We start from the raw sequence: 25525 nt of genomic DNA on the forward strand, positions 1-25525 counted from the left end.
TCATCTGATTTTTCAGTAGAAACTCTGCAAGCCAGAAGGGAGTAGCAAGATATATTTAAGGTGATGAAGCAGAGGAACATAGAACCAAGAATACTCTACCAAGCAAGGTTCTCATTCAGATTAGACAGAGAAATCAAAAGCCTTTCAGACAATCAAAAGCTAAGAGAATTCAACACTACCAAACCAGCTTTACAACAATTACTAAAGGAACTTCTCTAGGCAGAAAAGAAAAGGCCACGACTAGAGACAATAAAACTACAAAGGAGAAAGCTCACTGGTAAATACAAGCATAAAATAAATGTAGGAAATCATCCATTGAAAAATATGATATCAAAACTAGCAAGTATGAGAAGAGGAGAGGACAAAGGCAGAATATTGAAAATACATTTGAAATTAAGAGACCAGCAATCCAAATCAATTCCATACCTGTATAGACTGCTATATCCAAATCTAACAGGAACTGCAAATGAAAAAACTATAATAGACACAGAAAAAAAGAAAATGCAAACCAAGTACATCACAAAAGATGGTCAGAAAATCACAACAGAAAAGAACAAAAGAGGAAGGGAGGAAAAAAGACCTGAAACAACGAATCCAAAACAATGAAGACAATGTCACTAAGTACATACATCTACATAATCACATTGAATATAAATGGATTAAATGTTCCAACCAAAAGATACAGGCTGGTTGAATGGAGGCAAAAGCATACCCCGTATATATATGTTTAAAAGAGACCCACTTCAGATCTAAGGACACACATAGACTGAAAGTGAGGGGATGGAAAAAGGTATTACATGCAATTGTAGGAATGTAAGTTGGTGCAACCATTATGGAGGATGGTATAAAAGTTCCTTAAAAACTAAATATAGAGGAGTTCCCGTCGTGGCGCAGTGGTTGGCGAATCCGACTAGGAACCATGAGGTTGCGGGTTCGATCCCTGCCCTTGCTCAGTGGGTTAACGATCCAGCGTTGCCATGAGCTGAGGTGTAGGTTGCAGGCGCGGCTCGGATCCCGCGTTGCTGTGGCTCTGGCGTAGGCCGGTGGCTACAGCTCCGATTCAACCCCTAGCCTGGGAACCTCCATATGCCGCGGGAGCGGCCCAAGAAATAGCAACAATAACAACAACAAAAAAAAAAAAAAAAAAAAAAAAAAACAAAAAACTAAATATAGAACTACCATATGATCGAGCAAGCCTACTCTTGGGCATCTATCCAGAGGAAACTACAATTTGAAAAGATACATGCACCCCTATGTTCATGACAGCACTATTCACAATAGTCAAGGCATGGAAGTAAACTAAATGTTCATCAGCAGAGGAATAGATAAAGAAGATGTGGCACATGTGTACAATGGAATATTATTCAGCCAAGAAAGAATGAAACAATACATTTGCAGCAACAAAGATGGATCTAGAGATAATCATACTGAGTGAAGTACATCAGAGATAGCCAAATATCATACGATATCACTTATAGGTGGTATCTAATAAGAAATGATATAAAAGAACTTATTATAAAACAGAAACAAATCACAAATTTCAAAACCAATCTTATGATTTCCATAGGTGAAAATGTTGGGGGGGAGGGAAGAACTGGGAGGGTGGGAATAACATATACACACTACTCTATGAAATAGATGATTAATGAGAAACTACTGTACAGCACAGGAAAATCTCCTCGATAGTTGGTAATATCCTATATGGGAAAAAAGAATGGATATATTTATAAGTATGACTGATTCACTTCGCTATACCCCTGAAAGTAATACATCATTGTAAGTCAACTATGCTCCAGTAAAATTAAATTTAAAAAAAAGAAAACCAAGCAATTCTTGAAGACTTGATTATAGTAGCTCTCCATATAATTGTTGAGCTTGCTTACTGATTCACAGAGAATAAGGCTATTTAATATGATATTGTAATTAAATTTCTAACAATTTCAACACATAATTAAATATATTTTCAGTGCTATCTCTAGCCTCAGAGGAAACATGTTTTCTTTAAACTTATATCCTGCCATGAATTAGTTCTTAGCCTCAGACTCACCAAAAATGATTGAGAAGAGAAATAGGAAATGAAGAGGTTGTTTGATTTTCCCCTCCTGAGAAAGTGTTTTGAAATCAAATAAGCATTTTTTTATTACAGAGTTCCTCTATACACTTCTGATCACCCCCAAATAAAGCGTACTTTTCAATTAACTCCATAACTTTATTCAAGATTGATACTGAAATACCACTATGACAACTTAGCTTTACCATTATTCAAGCTGGTGTCTAGGTTCTGTAGGAAAGGGGATGATTTTGACATAAGCACAGTTCTCAAGAGCTTTGAAGAGAATTAGCAAGGATTATGTTGAAATAGCTGGTACTAAGGAGAAACACCAGTAAAAATGGAGAGAGGTGGGGAGAGGCAAGGACAGAGTTTTGGAAGTAACTGTGCCTAAGATATGTCATAAAAGATGAGCAAAATTTAGGCAGGTTGTCTTAGATTCAGAACCACGAAAGCAGATCTTGAGAGGCAGGCTTTGTACTGGCCATTTGTTGATTCCAAGCACCATGAGTAAGGGATGGTGGGAGCAGAAGAGAGAAAGAAAGAAAACCAATATATCTGTGTGTTTTTGAGACAGTCGCCAAGACTAGTGCTTGGTTATATAGAACATTCTTAGGAAACATAGACAGTCGTCTCAAAGCTATCCACTCAGAGGATGAAAGGGGAAATATTTATTCATGTCCCCTCTTAGTCAAGAATGGCCCACAGGCATCAACGTTCCCCATATTCATGTGTATCTATCAGGCAAATTTCCACAAGTAGCTCACACCACAGTCACAGAGAAACCCATGCCAGAATAGAAAATATACATATACATGCCCACACCTGTGTGAAACTCCTTGAAGCCATCAGAAAACTATTCACACGTAGTGTCTAAAGTCAGAAGTGGAGCCTAGAGGATGTGAAGTGATACATAAGAAATATCTCATTCACAGGTCAAAGGAAGAAAGGTAGCAGAGACATGATGAAAAACAAAAACTGCTGTGTGTGGGCCAAGAATGATAAAAAAAAAAAAAACAAAAAACTGTGCTGCAAGAATACTCATTTGAAGCAAGGTACAGTGAGAGAAGAGAATGGAGAAGGAGATGAGGCCTTAAAGGCCACATTAAGAAATGTGGAAATAGAGTTCCCATCGTGGCTCAGAGGAAAGGAATCGAACTAGCCACAGGTTTGATCCCTGGTCTTGCTTAGCGGGTGAAGGATCTGGCGTTGCCATGAGCAATGTAGCTCGGATCCCACATTGCTGTGGCTGTGGTGTAGACCGGCAGCTACAGCTCTGATTCAGCCCCTAGCCTGGGAACCTCCATGTGCTGTGGATGCAGCTCTAAAAAAGACAAAGAAAAAGAAATTTGGAAGTAATTCTCTAAGTGATGGAAAACAAATGATTTAAAGTAACATACCTGTGAACATTTCAATCTGTAATAACACCATTGGCAAGTATCAGGATAATAGATGATATCTGAAAGTAATAAATGAAATGGGAGGAAGAAAAGAATTATTCCAAGGGTGGGACTTTTTCTCTGGGAAATGATGTACTACAATATTGATTCTAAACTGGGGCAATTTTGCCTCCCAAGGGACAATTGGCAATGACTTAATGCAGTTTGTCCCAACTGGGAGGATGTTACCATATTGGTGGAAGATAAGGATGCTGCTAATCAGGCAACACACAGAACAGCCTCCAATATCAAAGAATTATCTAGCCCCTAATGTCAGTAGGACCGAGATGGAGAAACTACAGATTAGGTATAATCGTCCCTCAGAATACAGTTTCCAACCATGTTTGACTGAATCTGTGGATGCTGCAGAACACACAGACTTGGAGGAGCTATTTTATGTAAGGAACTTGCTCATCCTTGGATTTTGGTACCCATGGCAGATCCTGGAATCAATTCTAGGTGGATACTGAGGGATGGCTGTACTTTGGCTCAGCTAAAGATGTACATATACATAGACATAGCTTGAAGGCTTTGAAGAAAGAACAAAGCACAAAGCAATTATCAGAGTGAAATCCAGCAGCATAAGAAAATCCATAGAAGGGAGGATTTTCATCATGACATTGTTGAAATAAATTTGGTGAGAGCATACTGCTTAATGATAATGAGTTTTTCACCCTGTGAACATGATACAGCTCTAAATGTAGGCTTTTAAAAATCTGTTAGCAATTATTTATCATTCCAGTACTGATGTCTTTCATGTCTTTTTAAAAATATCTTCCCAAATATTTTAGATTTCATAATGCTTTTATAAATATTTATTTTATCTTAAATCATTTGTTATTAGCATATAAATAAAATTAACTATAGAAAATGACCTTACTAAATTCACTTTATTAATTTTAGAATTCAAGCCTCGTAAATTTAATTTTCTCCAGTAGATTTTAAAAATAATCTTCTGGGGGATAACTGAAAGCATGCTGTTGTGTCTTAAAATTACTTACACTGATTGTCCAGTTATTTTCACACATTTTTAGTGGTAAAACTTTTATTAAAATGAAATTGTAGGAGTTCCCATCGTGATTCAGCAGTTAACAAACCCAGCTAGCAACCATAAGGATGAGGGTTTGATCCCTGGCCTTGCTCAGTGGGTTAAGGATCCGGTGTTGCCATGAGCTGTGGTGTAAGTCGCAGATGTGGCTCAGATCCTGAGTTGCTGTGACTGTGGTGTAGGCTGGCAGCTACAGCTCAGATTTGACCCCTAGCCTGGGAACCTCCATATGCTGTGTAAGCAGTCCTGAAAAGACAAAAGACAAAAGACAAAGAAAGCAAGAAAGAAAGGAAGGACGGGAGAGAGAGAGAGAGAGTGAGAGAGAGAGAGAGAGGAAGAAAGGGAGGGAGGGAAATTGTAACAGTTCCCAACAAAGGTCTCATATAAATCAGAATTTTTCTAGCTGAAGCTGGTGTAAGGAATGTGTTTGGGATGGGGGAAATAAAACATTGCCTGCTTAACCCAGTGGAGCCCTCCACCTCCATGTCAATTATGTGGGAACTTGGAGCCCCCAGAGACTCCATGGAACGTAACTAGCAAACTGACGCAGGTTCTTGGAGGGCTACATTTATCATGAAAATCTGAACTTCGGGAAACTGTCAACTTCTGTATTTCTTGAATCCAACATTTTCACTGAAAGATAATGTGATATAGACAAATAACAAGAAGATTAACTCTGCATACAGGACTGATTACTTTACTTTGAAAACATGAAGCCAAGCAAGGACAGGTCCTCCTCTGTTCCCTGACTCTTGCTTATAGATAAGATTTAGTTTCCTAGGCCTTCCTAGACTTTCAAAGGGGAAACTGAATCAAAAAGCAAGAAAGTGCAGATACAAAGAAAAACTGTCAGTCAAGAAAAAATAATAATAGTTTAGCCATAAAACAAAGTCAAGGACCTTTAGTCTCTCCTCAAGGGCTACAGATAATCTCCTGAACGATATCCTTAAATTGTTTTGCAGCTATTAAAACCCCTGCCAGGTGAAGGAATTAAACTGCACCTGACTGCAAGCACAGAGACCCTAAATTGATTGGAATCAGGAGGTTGAGGATGTTAATTCCCAGAATACCACATTAACCTCACCACCAACCAATCAGAAGAACATTTACAAGTTAATCAGGTGCTCTACAACCCACACCTCTCATGCTGCTTTTAAAATCTCTTTTCTGAAAGCCATCAAGGAGTTTGGGTCTTTGAGCATGAGCTACCCATTCTCTTTTCTCAGCCTTAAGTTGGGCATCTTATAAAAAACAAAACAAAACCATATTTTCTTTCACCACAACCTGGTGTCAGTACATTGACTGTGCTGCCTATTGGGCGAGAAGACACAAGTTTGGTTCAGTAACAAACATAAGAAAACATTTTCAAGGAAAGAGTGAGTATCAGTGAAACTCAGAATAGAAATCAGGTCCCAGGAAAATCCAAATTTCAAATTAAAGATAGAGAAAAGCAAAAGAAATAACAAAGAAAACACACACAGAACTCTAGAAAGAGTAGCAGAAATGTCACCCACACCTTGCACCCCAGACCCCTGCGCCTATTTTCCACCATACAGGCTTGCTATGTTTTGTCAACAGAATGCCACAAGCCCCACCACAAAAACCAGACTGAACCAGCCAGATCCAAGATAGCGGGCAAAGTAGGCTAAAGGTCACTGCTCTCATGCCCTGTTTTATCTCTGTGTTTCAAAAGTACCTGGTGTTTGGCAGAGATGTTTCGAAGCTGTCCTTGGAGGGATCTACGCAGTCAGCCATCCCAGAACCAGCCCTGACTGGACCACGGGAACCCGCCTGCGCAGAGGAAACCTGGAGGTGCTCTCCAGTTACCTTTGCTTCATTACCATACCAAAAAGGGATGTGTGCCCAAGGCAAGGGAGCCTGACTGACTGCTCAAGCTCCTGATGATCCTTATCTCTCCGCCCTTGTCCCCAGGTTCTAACGATGTCTCTTACCCTTTAAAAGTCCCCCACTTTCTCCCTTAGGGAGAAGGTGCCTTTAAAGCATGAACTCCTCTCCATTCCCTGGCCATTGAATCAAATCCCATCTTGCTAGCACCAAACTCAGTTTTATTACTGGCAGCACAAACCTGAGCCAGGAAAGAACTCCCTGACCCCCCACCCCCACCCCACCCCCGCAAAAGGGGCTTTGGTTTAGCTGGGAGCCAAGAGGGGCCCTCATGTCTAATTTGGTAACAGAAGCTTTTGAGTTAAATGGTCAAAATTTGAATCCTTGCTTAAAACTGGTATGACTATGTGACCTTGGCCAAGCTCCTCAACCTTTAATTGGTTCATCTATAAAATAAGTTTTGTTTTGTTTTTTTTTTGAAGTTAAGTAAAACACTTCCCATTGTGTCTGAAATCAGCAAGAGCTTAATTACTGGTTTCTTTAAAGAAAAGGCTTTTTTCCCCCTGATTCAGCATTATTCTCCATCAGGCTGCCTTTCCCAAAACCTTAGATATAAAAACTAAATGGTGATGGTGACCTTGTATACATCGAATTTTTAGAAATTATGGCATAATAGCAAGAGCATTCATGCTGTGTAAGAAAATCAATTCCAGGTAGATTAAAAACCTAAATGTGAAAGGCAAAACCATAAAGCTTTTAGAAGATAATATAGAATAATATATAATATCCTTGGTTATAAAAGTATTTCTTTAACAAAACACAAAAATCACTGACCATGAAGAGAAAGATTAATAAATTCAAGTACGTTAAAATTAGGTGCTCATAATTTTGCCATTTTCAAAAGACACCATTAAAAAAATTTGGAGAGTCATAGAATGAAAGGAGGTATCTGCAACACATATAACTGATAAAGGACTTTTATCCAGATTATTTCTAAGGAAGAAAACTGCTAAAAAGTCAGGCAACCAACAGAAAAATAGGTAAAAAACTTAAAAGAGCATTTCACAAAAGAGAAACCCAAATTACTAACAAACATAGACAAAAGCACCAAACTTCAGGAGTCAGGAAAATACTAAATCGTAATATTTTTCTTAATATTAAGATGTGTTAACAAGCATATAGAAGCTACAAGAATTTGTGAATATGGCTAGAGGGACTGTAAACTGCTACAACCTCTTTGGTAAAAAATATACCATAATCTAAAACTATTGAATATGTACTTATTCCCTTTGATTCAGAAACTTCACCCTTGTGCATAGTTCATAGAGATAAAAATATGTATTCGTGGGAGTTCCCATTGTGGCTCAGCGGTAATGAGCCTGACTAGTATCCATGAAGATGCAGGTGCCATCCCTGACTTATTCAGTGGGTTAAGGATCTAGCATTGCCTGAGTTGTGGTGTAGGTTGCAGACTTGGCTCAGGTCCTGCATTGCTATGGTTATGGTATAGGCCGGCAGCTGCAGCCCTGATTCGACCCCTAGCCTGAGAACTTACATGTGTCAAAAGTGCCACTCTAAAAAGAAAAAAAAAAACACTATTTGCTATAGGTTCAAGAATGTTTAGAGCACAATTGTTCATGATTGTAAAATATTGGAAATAATCCAAATGCCCAAGGACATGAAAATGGGAAACAAATTTTGGGTATATAGTTAGAGCAGATAAACACAGCAACACTAGTGTATCTAAAAGACATCATTTTTGAACAAAGGAGAGCAAGTAACAAAAGATTATAGATACTGTGTTTGCATGAAGTTCTAAAGAAGGCAAAATGAAACTATGTTTAAATGTGTGATGAAACCCAAGTGGACCCCCCCCCCCACACACACACACCAAGAGAATGGAAACTCCTCAACCCAGCAGGCCTCAGCTGGACTCAAAAGTGGATGGGGGTGAAGGTGTCTCTCAGCGAGGTTCTACTGTGGCCCAACAAGATCTGCAGTATCTTGGGAGCACTGGGTGGCAGGGGTTCTATCCCCCAGCCCGGCACAGTAGGTTAAGAATCCAGCGTTACTGTAATTTGTGGCTTCATTCTTGACTGCAGCTCAGGTTTGATCCCTGGCCTGAGAACTCCACATGCAACAGGGTGGCAAAAAACAAACAAACAAAAAACCAAAACACTTCCTGGGCAGATAGCTTTCCTGATTCTACTCAGGCACACACACACATGAGTGTGCACAAGTACCACAAAGATACACATTTATACTACTTCTGCCTCCAGACTCACAGTACATATGCACCATTAAGTGTACAACCGCCTATGTGCCCAGCTGCACTCTGGCTCTGCAGGCATCTACTCTTCTCACACGCGTGTTCCTTGCCAGCATTTTTTGTACATTCAAACACCTCATACCCACACACACTAGCAAGGTACTTTCAAATCTTTCAGCATTGAAAAAATATATTTATATGCCAAAACTATAAAGGAACTCAAAAAAATTATAAATGAGTCAGGAAAGTCACTGCCTCTGAAGAAAAATGAGAGATCTGTGACTGATAAGGTGTATTAGCCAGGGTCCAAACCACTCATTGGAACAATTATAAACATGCCACTGGAATTCTGAAGAAAACTGGAGCACTGAGGAGGTACACAGGAAGGACAAACTTGGAAAGGGGTGTGCCTCCCCAAGACTGGGTTTCAGAAAACCCAGTAAGAAAGTGTAGGTGAGGCCCACAGCATGGAGAAGTTCACTGCGTTGTCCAGGACAAACCTGGTTCCAAGACTCTGGGCAAGCAGTATACATTCCTCTGGGGTGCAAAAAGGCAGAGGTTGCCTCGTAGAGTCAAAGGGAGTGGGGACTGCATCACGTTGGGAACCCAGCATCAACAAGGCAGCACAAATGTACGGAGTGAAAAAAACACACCAGGAGAAAGACACCAAAGGCAGCACTCTGGAATCAGAAAGAGAAGTCCCTTCCTCCCGCGAAGTCCCTCTAGCGCCATCTACAGACAATGCTTAATATCGCATTGGCAGTAAAGAAAGTGCTTAAAGCCCCACTTAGAAAAAGTGGGTTTGAGGAGGTCCTGTTCTGGTTCTTCTAAGGGGCCCAAGTAGTATCCTTGAGGACGCGGGTTCTATCCCTGGCCTTGCTCAGAGGGTTAAAGGATCCAGTGTCGCGGTGAGCTGTGGAGTAGACTGGCAGCTGCAGCTCCGATTCGACCCCTAGCCTGGGAACTTCCATATGCTGCGGCTGTGGCCCTAAAAAGACAAGGAAAGGAAAAAAAAAAAAAAAAAAAGGTGGATTTGAAGGTGACAGGTAATCAGTTAATATCAATAATGTTCTAAAACTTCATTTATGTTCTAAAACTTTACTTGTGTGTAGTTACTCAGGTGCTTTCACCACAGCTATTGTTAAACTGCACAAATACTATGCACATTTCTGTAAATTTCACAAGATGTTGATTTTAGAAAGCAAATGAACATGTACACAGCTAGTATTTAGTTATCTTGAATTGTGCGATTTCTCCTACTTAACTAGCCTCAAAATCTTTGCCAAACCAGTTAATTTCTTCCCCTCTTGAATCCAGTGTCTTAAAACTGATATTGATAACCAACCAATTATATCAAGTGACTGTTGTTTTTATCAAATTGAAAATATGTGAAAAATAAGATAATATGGACAAAAGTGTTTTGAGGGATATGTAAAAATGTGTAATCAAATAATGAGAATTATTAATTCTCCCATAATTTTGAAAACTCCAGGTCTTTTTCTGTTTTGTTTTGTTTTATAGCCCTGCACCTGATCCCCATAGCTCCGGCAACCTTGGATCTTGTGCTCAGGGTAAGGGATCAAATCCACACCTCCGCAGTGACTTGAGCTGATGCTGTTGGATTCTTAATTCACTTCGCCACAGCGGGAACACTAGCAAACTCCACTTTTTTAAAAAATATATTCCTCAGGGAGTTCCCGTTGTGGCGCAGTGGTTAACGAATTCGACTAGGAACCATTGAGGTTGCGGGTTCGGTCCCCGCCCTTGCTCAGTGGGTTAAGGATCCGGCGTTGCTGTGAGCTGTGGTATAGGTTGCAGACGCGGCTCGGATCCCGCGTTGCTGTGGCTCTGGCGTAGGCCGGTGGCTATAGCACCGATTCGACCCCTAGCCCGGGAACCTCCATATGCCGCGGGAGCGGCCCAAGAAATAGCAAAAAGACAAAAAAAAAAAAAAAAAAAAAAAAATATATATATATATATATATATATATTCCTCAGGATTCTCTAGAGAAACAGAACCGATACGATATATATTTAAAGTAAATCATTGGATCACATAATTATAAAAGCTGAGGATTCCACAATCTGCCATCCTCAAGCTGGAGACCCAGGCAAGCCAGCTCCAGTCCAAGTCTGAAGTCCTGAGAACTAGGAAACTAATGGTGTAGATTCCATTTCCAGGGTGAAGTCTTGAGAACCAGGAGTGCCAATGGTGTAAGTTGTAGTCCAAGGGTAAGGAAAAACCAAAGTCCCAGGTGAACAGTCAGGCAGAGAGAGCAATTCTCTTTTTGTTTCCTCCATCTTTTTAATCTGTTCAGACCCTACCACAGAGAGGACAGTCCTCTTGCTCAACTCACAAATTCAAGTGTCTTCCAGAAACACCCTTACATGTCCACCCAGAAATAATGTTTATCCAAATATCTGAGCTCCTCATGATCCAGCCAAGCTGACACCTAAAATTAACAATCACAAAAAGCACAAATTTATTTTTAAAGTGATAAGACTATCAAAACATACCCAGAGCTAAAAGTCTGTTATTCTTCTACTAATTGAGAATCAAAGACACATACATAATTGTTTACTCAAAAGGTAAATACTTCTCTTATTGTCTGAAGGGTCTATTTTTTTCAAGCTGAAGGGGACATAAAAATTACCTGGTCCATCTTTATCTATCTTTAATTTTTAAATGGAAATATTGATGCCAGAAATATAACATTTTTGGTTATTGAATTCCGGGGTCAGAACTGGAATCCAAGTCTCCTAGCATACTTCATGTTCATCCCTGAATAGCACACATAGGACCTTCACAAATCCCCTAAGGTTGAAGAAAATCTATGAGTATGAATGGAAGCAGTGGCTATGGTCTACTTCCTTTTTTACTCATTTGATTTTTCCTCTTCTGAGTGGGTTTGAAGCTGAGATTTATTACCAATTGGTAGCCTCTGGCAGTGTGAAAGGAAGATGGCCTGCCATGGTGGAATAAAAAATGAAAAGTGTGATAAGATGTAATGAAGTGAAATAAAATCTCTGCTCAATGCCCAAATAAAACTGTCAGGGTTCGGATGCTGCAGTCTGTTAGGGTGTCCTTAGACAGAAGCATTGTGTGATCAGTGCAGTGTTGCATGAGTGTGCCATAACTTACTTAAGTTTCTGAAATCATACGTACTAATAGGTTGAGGTAAAGAAGGAAGAGCAACACAATGTGAATCTCGTTAAGGCTATTTCGTCTTGGTTAAAATCCAGTTTAAACCAAATATGTGAAGCAAAAGCTGCATCTGTTTTATAATGACTTCCGTATTTACCTACTAGGTTCTGATCTCATTCTACCATAGAGTTCATTAATAGGGTAATGAAATGCACTCACAGACAATAATTACCATATTCTCATTGAAAATTGAATGTAGGTTGTTGGAGGCACCTGGGCAGAAAAAATAAGTCTTACTAAAATCGGAATCTCTGAGTCCTCAGTTAAGTTCTGACTTGTACCAGAGTTGAAGTAGCTCTGACATCCTCCATTACCTGTGGATTCTAAAATGCAGCCATTCAGCAGCTGGATGACACTGACAAAGTGCAGGCTAATGGTGTTCAGCCTCTGCACTAACCCTGATGTTCCTGGCCTTTTCAAAACAGAGAGGCTAATGTCTAACAAGTCATGTAAAAATCAGAGTGAATGAACCTTAAAGTAAATGCAACATAGCATCCTTTGCATTTTGGTTTTCTTTAAAATATCATCACTTTAAGTTCAGTGTCAAAGCCAAAAGGCAACACTTCTGGATGAGTTTTGAAATATGTGTTAACTTAACCAGAAAACAATCTAGTCAAAAGAAGGTCGAATCACTTGCCATGGCTTGATGTTTTGGAATTCAGCATTTACTTTGGTAATCAAGGTGCCAGAACGAGGATTTGAGTACTTTCCTTAAAATTAGAATTAAACCACTTTTGGTCAAAAGCTAAAGCAGTCATTTATGAAAATATAAGTTAGTTTCATTATGGAAAACACTGAAAATGGGAGACTTACTTTTTGAATACCTGCAAATATTCTCACATATATTATATGCAAAATGAGTATATGTAGTCTTAGTAAATATATTTTTCTCGCTTTAACAACATGGCAACTGAAATTCAGAAAAGTAAAAGAAGAAATGTTCAAAGTCATAAATTCAGTAAATAGTGGACCATAATAAAACCTCAGACTTGTTTATGATTGTTTTTTTTTGTTTTAAATGTTTAAGACAACTCCTGGCACAAATGAGATAAACTGTTAACACTATGTTTAGAGCCGTGAAAAAACGCATCATATATATGTTTAGTTGGCTAGTTTAACCTGTCTGCATCTCCTTCTGTGATAGAAGACTGGGTCTGCATAACACTCTTAAGCCTGGAAGGGGGAGGTGGTGGTGGGCAGAGGAATCAGAGATGTGAGATCAAATTAAGCGTGATCCACAACACAGCCTATAAAACTAGTAAACTAGAATTTAGGTTATCCGAAGAAAATAACCTAATAGCCAATCACAGAATCCTAAGAAAATAAAATTAGCAGAAAAAGGTCAAAGCTTCAGAGAAGAAATAAAATGCTTCCTCAGGTCTGACTTAATCAGCCTAAGGTTTTATAGTTGTGATTTGTGTCTCTCCACTTCCTTCCTTTAGAGACATCTTAAATACTTAAAGGTCTTGTGATTCTCCTTTAACCAGAAACTTCAATACAGAAAGGCTAAGACCTGAGCTTCAATAATTGTAAGTTATGGCTTGTGGCGGTTTTTTTCTTCCAGCTTTATTTAGATGTAATTGACAAATAAAATTGATAGATATTTAAGCTGTATGGTATGTTTTTGTTTGTTTGTTTGTTTGTTTGTTTGTTTGTTTTTTGTCTTTTTGCCTTTTTGCCTTTTCTAGGGCCACTCCTGCAGTATATGGAGGTTCCCAGGCTAGGGGTCCAATTGTGGCTGTAGCCATCGGCCTACACCAGAGCAACAGAAACACAGGATCCGAGCCCGTCTGTGACCTACACCACAGCTCAAGGCAACACCGGATCCTTAACCCACTGAGCAAGGCCAGGAATCGAACATGCAACCTCATGGTTCCTAGTCGTATTCATTAACCACTGAGCCACAATGGGAACTTCTATAGTATGATATTTTATAAATACACATTATGAAATGCTTACATGTCCATCATCTCACCTAGTTATCTTTGAGTGTGTGTATGTGTGTGTGTGTGGTGAGAAAACTTAAGATCTAATCTCTTAGCAAATTTCAAGCATGAAATTCAGTATTACTAACTATAATACTAATGAAACAAGCAAATCTGGTACTAAGAACTAAGGATATAATTGGTGTAATCTGTAGCTGTGTATCAACACTGACCATCTAATTGTCAAATAGAGATCATATAAATTCAGAAAAAAATAATCTTCAATTTAATATCAGTATGTGAGCTTCTTAGAAACCTGCCTCCCCCTTGCTACTTCTCTAGTATGAAAAAAAGCAATATTATTTTCTCATTGTAATTATTTGGCACAATAAAATCAGTAGAGCAAGCTGTATAAACATACCCTTTCCCCTTGCAACTCAATAAAGTAAAGTAGAATTAATATGTTTTTGTCACTATTTCTGGGTGTCGAGGGTATTTTATTTTATTACAGTTTGGAAGTATAGAGTTTGGATTTTTTAAATGAACTTTTATCATTTTCTAAAAGATGCATTTTTAAGATTTATTTTAAAACATTTCTTTAAATAAGTATTTTCCATAAATTGGTTTTCATGCAAAAAAAATATTGATTAATAGTTTAAATAACCAAGTCATGTGAAACAGTATTTCTCTCTTTAGAGGACTGTTTAGGAGGATAGGACAGACCAGATCTAGATAATAAGCTTATCCAGTTTAGTCATGGTAATAATGAGCATCACCTGGAAAGGGCCAACACCCTATAACATTTCTTGTAATGTACCCTAACTTTAGTCAATGCTCTTTTACTTTAGAATTATAGATATTGATATGAAGGGAACATATCTGGTTATATCATGATAGACAAGAACATGTTCCAAGTTGTCAAACCTTTCCTTGAAAAAGACACATGCACCTTCACGTTCATTGCAGCACTATTCGCAATAGCCAAGACATGAAAACAACCTAAATGTCCATTGATAGATGATTGGATGAGGAAGATGTGGTATGTATACACGATGGAATACTACTCAGCCATAAAAAAGAACAAAATAATGCCATTTGCAGCAACATGGATGGAACTAGAGACTCTCATACTGAGTGAAATAAGTCAGAAAGAGAAAGACAAATACCATAGTATATCACTTATATCTGGAATCTAATATACGGCACAGATGAACCTTCCCACAGAAGAGAAAATCATGGCTTGGAGGATAGACTTGTGGTTGCCAGGGGGGAGGGGGCGGGGGTGGGATGGACTGGAATTCTGGAGTTAATAGATGCAGACTATTGCCTTTGGAATGGATAAGCAATGAGATCCTACTGTGTAGCCCTGGGAACTATGTCTGGTCACTTATGATGGAGCATGATAATGTGAGAAAAAAGATTCTATACATGTATGTTTGGAAGGGGAATGTTTGTATTCTTCTGCTTAGTTTGATTTAGCTTACTTTAATTTAGTTTAGTTTTGTTTTCAAATAAAGAGAGGGAAAATACAGATATGCCACTCCATAATTGCACCAGGAAAATAAAGTAGAAAGAGATAATAAGAAGGGCCTGTCAAATAGAGATTTGAATGATCAGAGTGACTCACTGGCCCCAGACTAGGACATTTTCTTCTGCTTGACAAGAACAGACAGATTATTAGTGAGAAGGATCACAGTTACACTCCCAGTCGGTGATACTTCTTCCAGAAATAAAAACAAACTTGTCCTTTCTTTCTTCAGTTCATCATTTTCAGTTTGACATAAAGTCATCCAAACACACAGAAGTCCACTGAGAATCTGTTTCTACAGATTATTTTCTAAAGTGAGAAGGTTCTTGAGTCCAGCCTCTCTTAGGTAGGAAATGACTGTTTCAAAGTTCAGGACAAACCATAGCACAAACTACCATGGCAGAAACATTATCTTGAGACAAAAATATTTCTAAAGATATTCTTTATAACCATCATATGTTGAGCTCTCTAAGTGCCTGTGTATATTACTTTGTTTAACATGATAAATATATAAAAACAAATAAAAAAGTTACTGTTATCACTATTATTCTCATGATATCACGAATGAGGAAAACAGGTCATAGAAAAATTAAGTTACTTTGTCAAGGCCCAATAGCCACTAAGTGAAGAGTTAGAATATATACCCCACTTCACCTAACTCCTGACCTTGCACCTTCAGTGTCTGCATTTTAATCCCTCTCCAGCAGGAGGCATGGCTGTGGATGTCAGTACAAGAAAACAGTCTGGATGATATCTGAGAGTTAATTATTGGGTTGGAGTCAGAGTATAGTTATCTTTATTAATCTGCAGTTTCAGAGAAATTATAGTGATTGCTATGTGGATTTCTTAGCAAATGATGTCTATATAATTGGATAAAGTTCAGATATTTTCAGAGAAGCAAGCAATTTCAAGTTCAAGTCATGTTTTCTCTTCTTTGGCTATCAGGCAACTTCCATCTATATAGAATATAGATATATATTTATATTTTTTATAATATATATATATTTAAAGCTGTAGGTTAGACTGGATCAAAGATTATCTATCTAAATTTTTAGAGAAAAAAGTGGAATCTCTCCAAAGAAAGATGGTTGCAGGAGTTGGCACTCTGACTTTCTTCTGTTTCAGCCCTTTGGCAGATCATGCTGCAGCTTGTATGCTGAATTCCAGCAAAGAGTATCTGTCCATTCCCTGCACTTGCCTGTTCCTCCAACCCTGGTTTTGGCTTACAACTCCAGGGAACTAATATCAGACATTACTCTTGTCTGCTAACAAATTCGTGAAAACTTTCAACAGTCTAAATTATCCACTGTTTTCCCAGCATATTTATCATAGATAGCACCTGAAAAGTCATGTAATTTTCTTTATATCTTGAATACATTTTCAAATATCAAGGCAATAATAATGCATATCCCTATTGAAGGCATTATATGAAGACATGTCAATGCCAGGACATGCAATAAAGTTTTATTTAAACTTTCTAAAAGGCATTGAGAATACATGGGCAGACATGTTCCCTTCAGAAATTTTATTTATTTATTTATTTTTATTTTTAGGGCCACACCTATGGCATATGGAAGTTCTTGAACTAGGGGTCATATCAGAGCTGCAGCTATAGGCCTACATCAAAGCCACAGCAATAACAGATCAGAACCACATCTGTGACCTCCCCACAACTGCAGCAATGCTGGATTCTTAATCCACTGAACGAGGCCAGGCATCACACCTATATCCTCATGGATACTAGTTGGGTTCTTAACATGCTGAGCCACATTTTTGAAACTTTAAAGGATCTTGAGTGCCCAGGCTTGGATAGATCATAATCCATCCAGTCCATTCATGACCTTCCATTACGTATGCATATATTTTTAAAATTTTCATGAATAGATTATTTATTTATTTAATGTAATAAATATTTGTGAACATGCCACCCCAAATGAAGGTGAGATTCTCTTTTTGTTGTTAATTTTATTGGGTTATGATTTATAGAAAATAAAATACACTCATTCTAAATACACAGTTCAATGAATTTTGACAAATATGTAGACTTGGTTAACCAAGATCACAGTTTAGACATAGAACACCGCCGTCATCCCAAAGAGCGCCCGTGTTCTCCTTTCAAGAAAATACACCTCTCTCAGCTCCAGCCACTGGCAACCATTTCTCTGTTCTCTCTCACCATTGTTTAGATGCTTTAAGAATCTCATGTAAATTGAATCACATGTATGTACCTTTTTCTGATTCATTTCATCCAAATTCTTTTGGAATCTACTCATCTTGTTGCAGGTATTTCATTACATGGACATATAACTGGTTTGTTTCCACTTTTTTGTCTATTCTGAATAAAATTTCTGTAAATATTCAAGGACAAGTCTCTGCACATATTTTTTTTTCCATTTCGTTTGGGTGAGTACTTGGGAGTGAATTTGGAGGGCTGCAAGGTAAATGTATTTTTTTAGGCTGTTTTTAGGCTGTACAAAGGGATGATTTTAATATACTATGACATTGTGAAATGATCACCACAATCAAGTTAATTGACACATCCATAACCTCATATAGTTGTCATTCTTTGTGTGTGACATGAGAAAACTTTCCTCTTTTAGCAAATTTCAAGTGTACAATACAGTGTAATTAACTACAATCACCACACTATACAATAGATCACCAGAAATGATTCATCTTGTAATGGAAATTTTTTACCCTTTGACCAAAATCTCCAATTCCTAGCCTCTGGCAATCACTACTCTACACTCCAGTTCTATGAGTTTGATTCTTAGGCTCTGCATATAAGTGAGACCACACAGTATTTGTGTGCAGCTTATTTCACTCAAGATAATGTCCCCAGGTTGATTCATGTTGCAAAGGGCTGAATTCCTTCTTTTTATGGTTGATTAATATTCTATTGTACACACACACACACACACACACCACACACACACACACCAACACAGGCCACATTTTCTTTATCCATTTATATATTGACATTTAAGTTGTTTCTGTATCTTGGCTATTGTAAATAATGCTTCAATGAACAACGGGGTGCAAATACCTCTAAGACACTGATTCCATTTCTTTTGGTTACAAATACAGAAGTGGGATTGCTGAGTAATTATGTTTTTGGTTTTTGAGGAACTTCCATTTTGTTTTCTATAATGGCTATACCATTTTAGATTCCCACCAAAAATGTACAAGGGTTTGATTTTTTTCCACACCCTCGTCAACACTTACCACTGGTCTTTTTGATAACAGCCATCTTAACAGTTGTGAGGGGATATGTCCTTGTGGTTTTGATTTGCATTTTCTTGATGATTTGTGATTTTCAGCACCTTTTTATTTATCTGTTGGCCATTTGTATGTCTTCTTTACCCTTTGGGTAAATATTTGTAAGGTCCTTTGCCCACTTTTTAACTGTGTTCTTTAGTTTGCTATTGAGTTGTATGAGTTCCTTATATATTTTAGACAGTAATCTCTATTTAAATATATGATTTACAAATAATTTCTTCCATGCCAAGCATTGCTTTTTCATTTGCTGATTGTTTCTTTGTGATCAGAGGTTTTTTTAGCTTGATGTATTCCTACTTTTTTATTTTGGCTTCTCGTCTGCTTTTGGTGCTATACCAAAAAAATCATTGCCAAGACAAATGTCAAGGAGCTTTTTCCTTATGTTTACTTTAAGAAATTCTATAGTTTCAGATCTTATGTTTATTTCTTTAACTTATTTCAACTTAATTTTATATACATTGTAAAATAAAAATCCAAATTTATCATTTTGCATAATGGGTATACAGTTTTCGCAACACCATATATTGAAGGGATTATCCTTGCCCTATTGTATATTCTTGATGCCCTAGTCAAAGATTAGTTGACTATATATGCATAGGTTTATTTCTAGGCTCTCTATTCTGTTCCATTTGTCTATGTGTCTGTTTTTATCCAGTGCCATACTGTTTTGATTACTACATCTTTTCAATACAGTTTTAAATCAGAAATTGTGATATTTCCACTTTGCTCTTCTTTCTCAAGAGATCTTTGGCTATACAAGGTATTTTTTGATTCCATATGAATTTTAGATTTTTTTTTCTATTTCTGTGAGAGATGCCAAAAGATTTTGATATATATTCCATTGAATCTGTAGATTGCTTTGAACAATGTGGGCATTTTAACAATAGTTCTTTTTTAACTATAACATACTTACATAAACAGTATATGATTTTAATTGTTTTAATTTTAATAAGGAGGATATTGTGCTATATGTTATAATTTAGTAATTTTTTTACTAAATAACATGCCATTAATTTTCATATTCTATGTTGCTATATAATTTGTTCAGTTCGAGTGATGTTCCATATTCCATCATATAAGCACACAATTAATCCATCTACTCTCTTGCCAATGAGTATTTGAGCTTTTTCTATGGTTTTGCTATTGTAAACAGTTTTGCTATGAATATTTTTGTTCATGTCTTCTGATATATAGATACATAGATACATACATATGTACATACATATATATGTTTCTCTTGACTTTATATACAGAATTAGCATTACTAGTCTAAACTTGCAAGGTAACATCATGGTGATTTTAGCATTTAGCATTCCCATCAGCATGTATTTAAGGTGTATATTATTTCCAACACAAAGTACAACAAAGGTTTTTAATCATCTTCCCATTTAATGAGTTACAATAGTATATAATAGCAGTTGATTCACAATGCATGGAGTTTATTTATTAGCTAGCTATAATTCCTCTGCTGTGAAATGCTTTTTCATGTCCTTGCCACATTGTTTCCTTTGACTTGTTGCTTTACCTACTAATTTGTAAGAGTTCGTTAGCTAACCTTGATATGATTTACTTTTTGGCTCTGTTTATTGATGATAGTTTTTTCCCATTTATAACAGGTTTCATTTAGGAGTATTTTTTGATAAACCAAATTTTTTAATTTTAATATTGTTAAATATTTTCAATAATTTTTGTACCTAAAATATGTTCACCAATATGTTCTACTGAGATGTTCACAGTTTTGTTGTTTTTATATTCAAATCCTTAATCTTTCTGGAGATGATTTTATTCTTGTGGTTAGCCATTTTTTTCAGTTTTATTTATCAAATCCTCCAGCCTTTCCTTACTGATGAGACAGGACATCTCTGATGTAGCTAAAGTTCTATTGAATGCATGTGTCTAGTTCTTGGTTCTCTCTTCCATTGGCCAGCTTTCTATCCCTGTGCCAGATATACAGCATCTTTATTATTATAGCTTATGAAAAGTTCTGATAGTAAAGATATAATAAATTGTTACATCTTTTACTATTATAGTTTATGAAAATTTCTGACAGTAAACATATAATAATAAATTGCTTACTTACAATGAATGAATGTGATAATATTCATGAGTTGTAGTAAATTATTACAAATAGCATGATATACTTTACAATAAAGTCAGTAATGATTGAAATGTATGTTAGCAACTCAAACTTGGGTTCCCTTGCCTGTTCGCAGTAAAGCCAAGCTACCGACACCAGGGTGTAGTGAAGGAAGGCGAAGCATTTATCGCAGGGGCCAAGCGAGGCGCTCAGGGCAGCTGGTGGTCCAAACTTCCTGAGAGGTTTCGGGAAAACTTTTTTTGCCACACCTGAGGCATATGGAAGTTCCTGGGCTAGGGGTATCATCAGAGCTGCAGCTATAGCAAAGCAGGATCCAACCCACCTACACCACAGCTCATGCAATCCTTAACCCACTGAGCAAGGCCAGGGATTGGACACACATCCTCACAAATACTTTGTGAGGTTCTTAACCTGCTGGGCCACAACAGTAACTCCCAGGAAAACACTTTTAAAGGCCAGTTGAGGGAGTGGAGTGTGAGGTAACAGGGCAGTGTCACAGAGGTTAACATTATCAATCTTTAGGCTCCATTGGGCCTAGGGCTACGTGCTCATGGTCATCAAGTAGTTAACATCTTTCATGGAGGGGTGGGATTTAGCATCTGCAAAACAACTCAGAAAATGTGCTTAGATACTATTACCTAGGTACTTTAGAGAGGAGCTAAAGAAGAAGGTATGGAGGAACGGTATGTCCCCCATAAGGTCCCTCTAGGTTACAATTACATTTGTATGGATACATACAACTATAAAAATAAATTATATAAAGAAAATGCATGAAACTGCTCTTCCATAGGCTTTTGATTCAATAACCCACAAACATCATTCATCACATATTAAAAAATAAAAACAATTGGTCATTTCAGTAAGGTGCAAGAAAAGCATTTAATAAAGTTCAACCTAGATTCATGATTTTAAAAGGAAAACCTCTTAGTAATTCAGGAATAGATGAAAACATCATTAATCTAATAAAAGCATCTTTGAAAACAAAAAGTAATAGACTGCTAATCCCCCACGCATCTTTCACCAGCCACTCTGGACATAAAACATCCAGCCGTGAATAAAAATAAGCTGGATCAGAAGTCAAACTGGCCAAGCAGGTTGACCATTGCGGTGCTAGGTGCTATAGCAGCCTGCATGAAGTCTGTAACTGAGCAAGGATCTGACTTATCCAATGGGGAGGGTCATCTTCTCTCAGTTCCTTATAAAAATGTTGCAAGAAAATGTGGGCCATGTTAGAGGGTGATCTCCAGGACTGAGTTAAAGACAGAAAATGTTGAACAAAAACAAGATATGACTTGTGAAGAGTGGAAGCTTAGACCAAACCCAGAGGACATCTGCAACAATGTACTACCTAATCTGGAAAAGCTCTTGATCCCAATTCTGTACAAGCAGAGAGCAAAGTCTTCTATTTGAAAACAAAAGGTTGAGGTTCCAGGGTTGAGGTTACCCATGGTGATAGGAAAGGGATTGTGGATCAATCACAACAAGCATACCAAGAAACTTTTGAAATCAGCCAAATGGAATGGTCCCTCGGGTTGGATCTGGTCTTTAATTTCCCTGTGTTCTATTTTGAGATTTGAACTCCTCCTCTGAGAAAGCCTGCTTTCTTTCAACTTTGGATGAAAAGACTGTTGACCTTGATATGGTAAGTGAAGTGTCATACAAGGACAGGAAGCTACTGGTGCAATGACTGAGAGACAACGTGACATGGTGTACATGAGCCAGAGCAGGGGAAAGAGGGGAAAATCAACGAGCCTTTCAATTTTCATCTGCTTCATCCTAAAATTTACAGATCGTTTCTCATCCAAGCTGTCCCACTGATAGTTTTTTTTTTAATGATTTGTGATAGATTTATGTTACTGCTATTTGAATTTCTATCTTTTTCATGTGTTTTTTACATTTAATACCCAAAGAGTAGGACCAGTTAACATTTAAAAGGGACTTTTCTGTTTTCATATAGAGATGCTCAGTATGGGGATGTGGAACTTTTATGCAAGTTATTGATATTTGACATAGTATTTCTGGTATATTGCAGCTTGACAAAGGCCAGTGTTAAAAGTGTTTCCATGTCTAAGCAAAGAAAACTGCCAGGTGGGGGGTAAAATGGATAAATGTTTCTAGTCAGAGGTGGAGTTATTGTAAGTCCATAAGATTTAGAGTTTAAGGCTGGAGTAGAAATATGTATCAACCAATAGATAATATATGTTGAACTAAGTGTATCTGAGTGTATCTGTGGAATACACAATCTCAGTTTGCACACTGCTGACTACGGCTACAGACCGGTTGCTCTAGAGAAAGCTGTGAGCTAGTTTGCCTTGGATAACGACAGAAACGGTTCATATTCCGCAATTTGTAAAATTACCTGCTTTTTTTTTTTTATCTTGTCTTTTAAGGGCCACATTTGGGGCATATGGAGTTTCCCAAGCTAGGGGTCTAATTGAAGCTGTTGCCAACGGCCTACACCAGAGCCACAGCAATGCCAGATCCAAGCAGCATCTGCAACCTGCACCACAGCTCATGGCAATGCCAGATCCCCAACCCAGTGAGCGAGTTCAGGGATGGAACCCACAACCTCATGCTTCCTAGTCTGATTCATTTCCGCTGCTCCACAAGGGGAACTCCAAGTTACCTGCTTTTTACTTTCATTATTTTCACTACACTCATTGGTTTCTAAATGTTTTAGACAACCTAAGAACAAATGTACATTTAAAGATGCAGTAGAAGTAAATTTCCTGATGTACATTACTTTATCTATGTACATCACAATAGTAAAACAAACAAAACCTGTGTTTAACATTTTTACATTTCTTTCATTTTTTTGAAGATGCATGACTGTAAAAGTAGTTTACAGAGAAGTAAGTTGAGATGTTGGTTAGGTTTACTTAATTTCTTATAAAATTTACACTATCAATTAAATTGTTAAGAACATATATATCAGGTTAATGTAAGTGGAATAAAAGTTTTATGAGTGGAGTTTAGAAAAGATTGCCCACTATTGTCTTTTCACTTCCTCCTCTTTTTTTTGGCCCCACTCTCAGCATGCAGAAGTTCCCAGGTCAGGGAATGAACCCAGCCATAGCAGTGACTACACCAAATCCTTAACCACTAGGCCACAAGGGAACTCCCTCTCCTTCACTTTTACTTGATGTTATAGCCAGTGTAACAGGATGAACAATTAGAGGTATGGAACTAAAGAGGAGGAAATAAAACTTTTTTTTTTTTTTTAACTACCAACAGAAAATTCAAAATAATGTACGAATTATTAGAAGGCAAAAAAGTTTTGTCAAGACAGCTAGATAACAATTACTATATAAAGCCAATTGCATTTCCCTATACTTTCAACAAAGAAGTGGGAAGTGTAATTTAAAAAAAATTTATAATAGTATTAGAAAATATCTACTACCATAGACATAATTTTAGTAAAGCCAGGCAGTCTTTTACCATAAAAAATTTAGAACTCTATTAAGAAACATTGAAAAAGAGTCTACAAAAATGGAGAATTACACAATATTAGTGATAGGAAGATTAATTGAACTGTAGATTCAATGCAACATCGATAAAAATCCGAATATTTTCCAGAGAACTTTATATATTTATTTCAAGATTTGGTTGGAAAAGTAATGTTCCAAGAATAGCAAGACAAATACTGTATGTTTTCACTTACATGCAGAATCTAAAAAAGATAAAATGAATAAATGTAACAAAATAAAAATAGACTCAGAGATATAGAGAACCACATAATGGTTACCAGTAGGAGGAGGGATGGGGGAGGAGCAAGATAGGGGTAAGATATTCAGAGGTACAAACATACTTGCTTTATGTATAAAACAAGCAAGATACAAAGATATAGTGTACACCATGGGGAATATTGCCAATATTTTGTAATAACCCTAAATAGACTATGATCTATAAAATATTGGATTGTTACATTGTATACCTGAAACTAGAATAATACTATAATCACTAATACTTTGATAATTTAAAAAAAAAGTAGCCTGAGCACTCATATTCTCCTGGAGATATTTACTACTTTGGTCAGGGAAGATGAAAAGGTGACTTGGCTATAGCCCAGATACTAGTTTTTGACTACCCCTGTGAGTTCAAGGTCAGTGGAGATGGATGCACCCTGGGGGGGGGGGAGAAAGCACTAGAAACTTCACCAGAAGAGCTTTCAGATCAAGACTTTACCCTCAGCAATCAGAGAGAAGCAGCCTTGGAGGGAGTCCTTTCTTAGGTTGGAATTCACCAGCCATGCAGATTTAAAATGGTGGAAATAGGGAAGGAAAAAAAATCAAAAATAATGGAAAAAATAAAAATCATTTAAAAAAAGAAAAAAGAAGTAGGGAAGGGTCTTCTTAAGGCCAATTTTTACCTGTTTTTCTCAGCTTTCCACCTCTGCAGGACTGCTATATGTTGTGTTATTTTTAAATCCTGAAGACATTTAAACCAGCAAATGTGTCACCAGATGAGGGAGTAAGCATTGATTATCTCAAGATAACTAATGAGGAGAATCACCAACAGTGTTCCAAGGACCCCTTCCTTATTTTATCTTGCCACAGTTGCTGCATGCGTCCTTCCCTTCCCAGGCTTTGAAGACAAATGAGTTAAGGCTGATGGGCATTTAAGAGATTCCTAATGCAGGAAAATCAACATTTTGCACCATATCTCTAATGGCAAGTGATAGAGAGTGCAAAACACAAAATTATGGGGGCTTTTTCAGGTTAAGGACAATTTCCTATTAAATTGCCTCTAACTCTACTACTTCCTTTCAGCCAAGAAGGCTTATCCAAATATAAGAGAAGGTGAGCATATTTACAGTATATCTAGACTGCATTGTATTTTT

The 25525-nt window shown here is 37.4% G+C and overlaps 1 pseudogene; it reads left to right on the forward strand.

Annotated features, from left to right (window-relative positions):
* LOC110255600 lies at positions 8281–22402 on the forward strand (annotated as a pseudogene).

Source organism: Sus scrofa, chromosome 10 (genome assembly GCF_000003025.6).
Source record: "Sus scrofa isolate TJ Tabasco breed Duroc chromosome 10, Sscrofa11.1, whole genome shotgun sequence".
NCBI classification, from domain to species: domain Eukaryota; kingdom Metazoa; phylum Chordata; class Mammalia; order Artiodactyla; family Suidae; genus Sus; species Sus scrofa.